Consider the following 8,258-nt stretch of genomic DNA (forward strand, 5'->3'; position numbering starts at 1 on the left):
CCTTGACACTGGGCAGATCCCTCTTGCGACACGATGAATCTGCTGAAAAATTGTTGTGCTTGAGAGCTGAGCAATAACAACCACTTCTCTGCACTGCCCACCTTGGCTGACTTCCTAAAAAGAAAGACAAAGAACAGAGCTGTAACACAGTCACCATACACACTTCTGCTGCAGAGACAAATGGGGCCTCACCTGCTCGGGGCAATCCCATCACCTGGGATGGGGCCCTCTGGCACAGATTCAATCCATCTCAATCTGAAAAAAAAGGTAGGACAAGAGTCAAACTGTTGCAGGATAACTGAGGAGCTCCAGATATCCTGGGCCCATCTACAAATCCCATCTAGAGTCCAACTACACCCCACATTACAAATTCCAAGTCCCCGGGCCCTCTCCTATCGCACCAGGCTGTGCGGCAGGGCAGAGCAGCTCCGGCACAAATGTGTGCTGACACCCGTGACACAGGACAGACAGGACAGGACAGGACAAACACTGGGGACACAACAGGAACAGAAATCTCTTGGCAAGGAAAATGGCTGCAAGGACTGAGAGAAGGCAAAAGAAGAGTTGAAGCTAATGGTGAGCTGATGAGGCTCAGAGAACCCTGGAGGAAGAAGATGCAAACTGAATGATTTATTCCAAAAACTGCAAAGATGGAGGCTCGGGAATCCTACAGTCAGAATCCTCTCCCTAACCTCACATCCTTACAAGTCCTAGCCTGCTATAATGGATCATTGCACAGCATGGCTGTCCGTACAGCTGAGAACAAGACATGACAAGACATCTGACTGGACGCTTCTGAAGTGAGATGCATTTCTGATGCCTGTGTGAGCTCCCCAGTCAAAAGATCTATGGCATGGGTGCCAGGGCGAGGAACGCTGAGATCACAGATGCTAGGAAAGGGTTCTGAGAGGCCCCTCACAGGGCTAAGATAAGAGACATGAGATATCCAGGCAACACACAATACACAAAAGACAAGTGACACGAGACACACCGGGACTGCTCTGCCCTGCTGCGCACCTCAGCACTGGGATCAAAAGGGAGACTTTGCTTTTATGGGGCCTAAGGGGCAACATCTTGGCTAACCTCATTGCCAGAGCCAACTCAGACCCCCACCTCAGGGAGTCCTGACCCAGCACCCCACGTTCATCCCCTCTGTGGGTCACAGCCCTCTACTTATCTCTCAGACATCAGGGGATGCTGGTCCCTGTCAGATGCAAAGAAAGGCCACCTCGTCAGCTGGGAAGGTCCTGCTGGCACCGGGCTGGTGTCTCTCAGACAGCTAGATTAAAGAGAACAAAACATCAGGGCCTGATCTTGGCACCGCATCGGCCACAACCCCACCACTCTGCTACTCACCGCGCTCCTAAGAAGGCCCGGCACCTCCTAACCCTGACCCTCTGCCACACGTGGAATGCATCTGCACCTGAAAGAAAGTTAGAACATATGTCAAACACCACCAGGGTAACTCACAAGCTGCAAACACCTTATGTCAATCTAGGAAGAGCATCTAGAGCCCAAGTACAGCCCACATCACAAATTCCAACTCCCCATGGTTTGTCCTACTACAGCAGGCCATGGGCAGGGCAGAACACCTCCGGCACAAATGTGAGCACACACCCGTGAAACAGAACGTGACAAACAGGGAGGACATGAAACACGACACATCATGCTTGTGGTGAGGGGTTTGAGGGGGGAAGGCAAAAGGGATCCCAAAGACACACCAGGGAACACGGCACAGACCGGAGCTGTTCTGCACTGCCTGCCTGAAAGCTGCCATCAAAAGTAGAGCCTCTCCCTCGGAGAAGACTGCTTTTCCCTCTGCTCATTTTTGAATCTGTCCCAGGGATTCCCAACCTGATACTCTCCCATCTCCAGGCCGTAGCCCCCAACTTATCTTTTGGATGATCAGTGATGGGAATCCACGCTGCACCTGAAATGAGTTTGCCTTGGAGGGCCTCGTGATGGCCTGTTAGCCTCTCAGTCAGCTGCAAAAAAGAAAACCAAAACCAAAGTGTGAGACCAGAGTTACGTGGGCCAAATCCCTGCAAGTCAGCTACTTGCCCTTTCCTGAGCGTGCCTGGCTCCCTCAGGCTCCAGCTTCATCCTGATTCCAAGGCTGTGGCCTTCCTTAGGAGTGGCACCTGGGTTAGAGAAAGGCAAAGTTAAATGGCGTTCCTGTGAGTGCAGTGGATGACCTTGTGTGCTTCAAGGCATGGCAATGCCTCTGCTAGCCTTCTGAACAGCCTTGTGGGGGGGGGGCCCTCAAATCAACACCCTTTCTCACCCTGCTGCCTGCAAACCCCCTCCCAAGAACTCCTAACTGGATACCTGAACACCCTCCCTCTCCCAGTCACAATCCCCAACTCACCTGAAGCCTCAATCTCAAACATCATCCTTGACACTGGGCAGATCTCTCTTGCGACACGGTGAATCTGCTGAAAAATTGTTGTGCTTGAGAGCTGAGCAATAACAACCACTTCTCTCCGCTGCTCACCTTGGCTGCTGGTATCCAGATTGACTTCCTAAAAAGAAAGACAAAGAACAGTGCTGTAACACAGTCACCATACACACTTCTGCTGCAGAGACAAATGGGGCCTCACCTGCTCGGGGCAATCCCCTCACCTGGGACGGGGCCCACTGGCACAGATTTAATCCATCTCAATCTGAGAAAAAAGGTAGGACAAGAGTCAAACTGTTGCAGGATAACTGAGGAGCTCCAGATATCCTGTGTCCACCTACAAATCCCATCTAGAGTCCAACTACATCCAACACTACCAATTCCAGGTCCCCGGGCCCTCTCCTATTGCACCAGGCTGTGCGGCAGGGCAGAGCAGCCCCGGCACAAATGTGTGGTGACACCTGTGACACAGGACAGGCAGGACAGGACAGGACAGACAACGGGGACACAACAGGAACAGAAATCTCTTGGCAAGGAAAATGGCTGCAAGGACTGAGAGAATGCAAAAGGAGATGACCGAGCTGAGACCGATGGTGAGCTGATGAGGCTCATTGAACCCTGAAGGAAGAAGATGCTAACTGAATGATTTATTCCAAGAACAGAAAAGATGGTACCCAGGAATCCTACAGTCAAGATCCTCTACCTAACATCACATTCTTTCAAGTCCTGAACTGCCATAACGGATCATTGTGGGGCACAGCTTTCCGTACAGCTCAGAACAAGACCTGAAAAGACACCTGACTGGATGCTTCCAAAGACAGAGCTTTTGACTGGGGAGCTCAGACAGGTATCAGAATCGCATCTATGGCCTGGGTGCCAGGCCAAGGAATGCAGAGATCACAGATGCTAACAAGGATGCCAAGGTTTCTGACAGGCCCCCCTAAGGTAAAAGACATGGCATACACCAACAACACATAATGCACAACAGACAAAGGACACGAGACACACCGGGACTGCTCTGCCCTGCACACCGCAGCACTGGGATCAAAAGTGAGAAGTGGCTTTTATGGGGCCTAAGGGGCCACTTCATGAACACCCCCCACCTCCAAATCAGACTCAAAAACCCCTCCCAGTAATTCCCAAACACGCACCATGCCTTCATCCCCTCTGTGGGTCACAGCCCTCTACTTATCTCTCGGACATCTGGGGATGCCAGTCCGTCTCAGGTGCATAGAAAGGCCACCTTGTCACCTGGGAAGGTCCTGCTGGCACCGGGCTGGGGTCTCTCAGACAGCTAGATTAAAGAGAACCAAACATCAGTGCCTGACCTTGGCACCGCATCGGCCAAAACCCCACCACTCTGCTACTCACCGCGCTCCAAAAGAGGCCCGGCACCTCCTATCCCTGACCCTCTGCCACACATGGAATGCATCTGCACCTGAAAGAAAGTTAGAACATATGTCAAACACCACCAGGGTAACTCACAAGCTGCAAACACCTTATGTCAATCTAGGAACAGCATCTAGAGCCCAAGTACAGCCCACATGACAAATTCCAACTCCCCATGGTTTGTCCTATTGCAGCAGGCCATGCTGCAGGGCAGAACAGCTCCGGCACAAATACCCGCAGACACCCGTGACACAGAACGTGACAAATGGGGACACCAAACACGACACATCATGCTTGTGGTGAGGGGTTTGAGGGGGGAAGGCAAAAGGGACCCCAAAGACACACTAGGGAACACAGCACACCGGACAACGCGACACAGACCGGAGCTGTTCTGCACTTTCCGCCTGTGAGCTGCCATCAAAAGTAGAGCCTCTCCCTTTAGCTGTCCTAAGAGGCCCTTGGAGAAGATTGCTTTTCCCTTTGCTAATTTCTAAATCTGCCCCAAGAACTCCCAAACTGCTACTCCCCCATCTCCAGGCCGTGGCCCCCGACTTATCTTTTGGATGATCGGTGATGGGAATCCACGCTGCACCTGAAATGAGTCTGCCTCGGAGGGCCCCGTGATGGCCTGTGAGCCTCTCAGTCAGCTGCAATGAAGAAAACCAAAACCAAAGTGTGAGTCCAGAGTTATGTGGGCCAAATCCCAGCAAGGCAGCTACTTGCCCTTTCCTGAGTGTGCCTGGCTCCCTCAGGCTCCAGCTTCATCCTGATTCCAAGGCTGTGGCCTTCCTTAGGAGTGGCACCTGGGTTAGAGAAAGGCAAAGTTAAATGGCATTCCTGTGAGTGCAGTGGAGGACCTTGTGTGCTGCAAGACATGGGAATGCCTCTGCTAGGCTTCTGAACAGCCTTGTGTGGGGGGGGGCCCTCAAATAAACACCCTTTCTCACCCTGCTGCCTGCAAACCCCCTCCCAAGAACTCCTAACTGGATACCTGATCACCCTCCCTCTCCCAGTCACAATCCTCAATCACCTGAAGCCTCAATCTCAAACATCATCCTTGACACTGGGCAGATCCCTCTTGCGACACGATGAATCTGCTGAAAAATTGTTGTGCTTGAGAGCTGAGCAATAACAACCACTTCTCTGCACTGCCCACCTTGGCTGACTTCCTAAAAAGAAAGACAAAGAACAGAGCTGTAACACAGTCACCATACACACTTCTGCTGCAGAGACACACGGGGCCTCACCTGCTCGGGGCAATCCCATCACCTGGGATGGGGCCCTCTGGCACAGATTCAATCCATCTCAATCTGAAAAAAAGGTAGGACAAGAGTCAAACTGTTGCAGGATAACTGAGGAGCTCCAGATATCCTGGGCCCATCTACAAATCCCATCTAGAGTCCAACTACACCCCACATTACACATTCCAAGTCCCCGGGCCCTCTCCTATCGCACCAGGCTGTGCGGCAGGGCAGAGCAGCTCCGGCAGAAATGTGTGATGACACCCGTGACACAGGACAGGCAGGACAGGACAGGACAAACACTGGGGACACAACAGGAACAGAAATCTCTTGGCAAGGAAAATGGCTGCAAGGACTGAGAGAAGGCAAAAGAAGAAGAGTTGAAGCTGATGGTGAGCTGATGAGGCTCAGAGAACCCTGGAGGAAGAAGATGCAAACTGAATGATTTATTCCAAAAACTGCAAAGATGGAGGCTCGGGAATCCTACAGTCAGAATCCTCTCCCTAACCTCACATCCTTACAAGTCCTAGTCTGCTATAATGGATCATTGCACAGCATGGCTGTCCGTACAGCTCAGAACAAGACATGACAAGACATCTGACTGGATGCTTCTAAAGCGAGATGCATTTCTGATGCCTGTGTGAGCTCCCCAGTCAAAAGATCTATGGCATGGGTGCCAGGGCGAGGAACGCTGAGATCACAGATGCTAGGAAAGGTTTCTGAGAGGCCCCTCACAGGGCTAAGATAAGAGACATGAGATATCCAGGCAACACACAATACACAAAAGACAAGTGACACGAGACACACCGGGACTGCTCTGCCCTGCTGCGCACCTCAGCACTGGGATCAAAAGGGAGACTTTGCTTTTATGGGGCCTAAGGGGCAACATCTTGGCTAACCTCATTGCCAGAGCCAACTCAGACCCCCACCTCAGGGAGTCCTGACCCAGCACCCCACGTTCATCCCCTCTGTGGGTCACAGCCCTCTACTTATCTCTCAGACATCTGGGGATGCCGGTCCCTGTCAGGTGCAAAGAAAGGCCACCTCGTCACCTGGGAAGGTCCTGCTGGCACCGGGCTGGTGTCTCTCAGACAGCTGTATTAAAGAGAACCAAACATCAGTGCCTGATCTTGGCACCGCATCAGCCAAAACCCCACCGCTCTGCTACTCACCGCGCTCCTAAGAAGGCCCTGCACCTCCTATCCCTGACCCTCTGCCACACATGGAATGCATCTGCACCTGAAAGAAAGTTAGAACATATGTCAAACAACACCAGGATAACTCACAAGCGGCAAACACCTTATGCCAATCTAGGAATAGCATCTAGAGCCCAAGTACAGCCCACATTACAAATTCCAACTCCCCATGGTTTCTCCTACTGCAGCACGCCATGCAGCAGGGCAGAACAGCTCCGGCATAAACGTGTGCACACACCCGTGAAACAGAACGTGACAAACAGGGGGGACAAGAAACACGACACATCATGCTTGTGGTGAGGGCCTCGAGGGAAGAGAGCAAAAGGGATCCCAAGGACACACCAGGGAACACGGCACACACCGGAGCTGTTCTGCACTGCCCGCCTGAAAGCTGCCATCAAAAGTAGAGCCTCTCCCTTTAGCTGTCCTAAGAGGCCCTTGGAGAAGATTGCTTTTCCTGCTGCCAATTTTCAAATCTGCCCCAAGAACTCCCAACCCACTATTCTCTCATCTCCAGGCCGTGGCCCCCGACTTATCTTTTGGATGATCGGCGATGTGGATCCACGTTGCACCTGAAATGAGTCTGCCTCGGAGGGCCCCGTGATGGCCTGTGAGCCTCACAGTCAGCTGCAATAAAGAAAACCAAAACCAAAGTATGAGTCCTGAGTTATGTGGGCCAAATCCCACCAAGGCAGCTACTTGCCCTTTCCTGAGCGTGCCTGGCTCCCTCAGGCTCCAGCTTCATCCTGATTCCAAGGCGGTGGCCTTCATTAGGGGTGGCACCTGGGTAAGAGAAAGGCAAAGTTAAATGGCATTGCTGTGAGTGCAGTGGAGGACCTTGTGTGCTGCAAGACATGGGAATGCCTCTGCTAGGCTTCTGAACAGCCTTGTGTGGGGGAGGCCTCAAATAAAATAAAGACCCTTTCTCACCCTGCTGCCTGCAAACCCCCTCCCAAGAACTCCTAACTGGATACCTGATCACCCTCCCTCTCCCAGTCACAATCCTCAACTCACCTGAAGCCTCAATCTCAAACATCATCCTTGACACTGGGCAGATCCCTCTTGTGACATGATCAATCTGCTGAAAAAAATGTTGTGCTTGATACAGCTTGGAATTTCAGGGAGTTGCACTCCTCGATTAAAAAAAAAAAACAAAAAATAAACCAAAAAAAAAAAACCAAAATCCAAAACCAATCCCAAAAACAAACAAATAATAATAAAAAAAAAGAAACAAACAAAAACCCACAAAAACACTAAAACCCAAAACACCTAACTCCCCACAGAAACAAAAAAAACACAGAAAACATCAAAACATCCACAAACCCCACGAAAACCAACTAAACACCCCAAAATGAAAAGCAAAAAAACCAAAAATTCCACCAAAAGAAATCCAACCAAAAAAACAACCAGAGCAAAATTAAAAGTTACAAAAGCACCTTACCACTCCTAAACACAAAACCCAAAATCACAAACCTAAATACTCCCTGTATTCCATGCTGTTTTCTTCACAGAATCTTCCAAGCCTCTGTGCTTTAGATGCCCAGAAACACCTGCTGAAAATAAGCTGAGACGAGCTGAAAGAGCCTCTTCCCTGAAATGAGAGGAGAGCTCTTACCCCAGCACATCCCAGAGAGGGAATGAAGCCCCTCAGCCACGGCTGGGGTTAATATACCCCTGATGGTGCCCGCCTCTCGTTCCCATGGCACCCAGGAAAAGGGAGGGGGCGAATCCCACCAAGCCCTCAGAGCAGCTGCAGCTGTTTAGCTCTGACTCACATTCAAGGGGAGTAAAGGGCTTGTTATAGAAGCAAGTTCTTCAGAAAAATAGCAGTACTTTCTTTTTCGCAACAACTACTTGGAGCAGAAGAACAGAAAACTGGCAAGATATAAAACTTTGTGGTAAGGTTACATAGCTGGATAAATTGGGTAATTGAGTAATTTGCTGTTACCTTATATAATTATTCTGTATTTAACAAAAGCCATCTAATAAATTCACACTCAAAACTCCAGCAGCCCAGCTGGCCCTACCAAAGCT

The sequence above is a fragment of the Melospiza georgiana genome, chromosome 8 (assembly GCF_028018845.1).
Source record: "Melospiza georgiana isolate bMelGeo1 chromosome 8, bMelGeo1.pri, whole genome shotgun sequence".
Classification (NCBI taxonomy): domain Eukaryota; kingdom Metazoa; phylum Chordata; class Aves; order Passeriformes; family Passerellidae; genus Melospiza; species Melospiza georgiana.